The sequence below is a fragment of the Strix uralensis genome, chromosome 22 (genome assembly GCF_047716275.1).
Source record: "Strix uralensis isolate ZFMK-TIS-50842 chromosome 22, bStrUra1, whole genome shotgun sequence".
Classification (NCBI taxonomy): domain Eukaryota; kingdom Metazoa; phylum Chordata; class Aves; order Strigiformes; family Strigidae; genus Strix; species Strix uralensis.
This window is the reverse complement of record NC_133993.1, coordinates 6305443-6306077: the sequence shown is the minus strand read 5'-3', so window position 1 is coordinate 6306077 and position 635 is coordinate 6305443.

Genomic DNA, 635 nt, shown 5'->3' with positions numbered 1-635 from the left:
TCCATTCTCATTGCTCGTGGTTTGTTACGTTGCTCCAGAGAACAAGACAAGGATGCTGACTAAGATGTTTTTCAAGAAAGGAAGCCTGGTCTGATTAAACTCTGCTATATATTATATATATAAACTTGGTTTTGGGGGGTGCAGGGGGAAGTCATTTCTGGGTGTGAAGAGGCAGCATCTAAGCACAGGATTTGCGAAATACACTGGCAGCTCTCTCTGTTTCCAAGTCTCTTTTCCTCCTCTCCCATTGCAGGATTTGCTGTACTGGGAGCTGCTGAGTCTTCCCCTCAGTGGTGCAAAAGTAGGTCTGGGATGCAGAGGCACCGGCTCAGGCAGGCAGAGCTCTAGAGCTTCGCCCACACCTTTCAGCAAGTGCTTCTGCTCGCTGGTGGTGCAGGAGCTGTTTGTCTCCACTTAGGTGGGGTGTTTTATGTTAAATCAGCGCAGCCGACCGGAGGTGTGCTGGGGGCATTGCCAGTGAGCAAGTGAGGTCAGGTATTGCGAAACATAAACCCCCAATTGAAGTTGGGGGGGTTTGCTCTCACATACCTGTGTTTGTGCTGCGAACGCAGCAGTCGGATCAGTTGTCCACAAAAAAAAAAAAAAAGGTGGGTGTTTTGTCACTAGATTTCCCT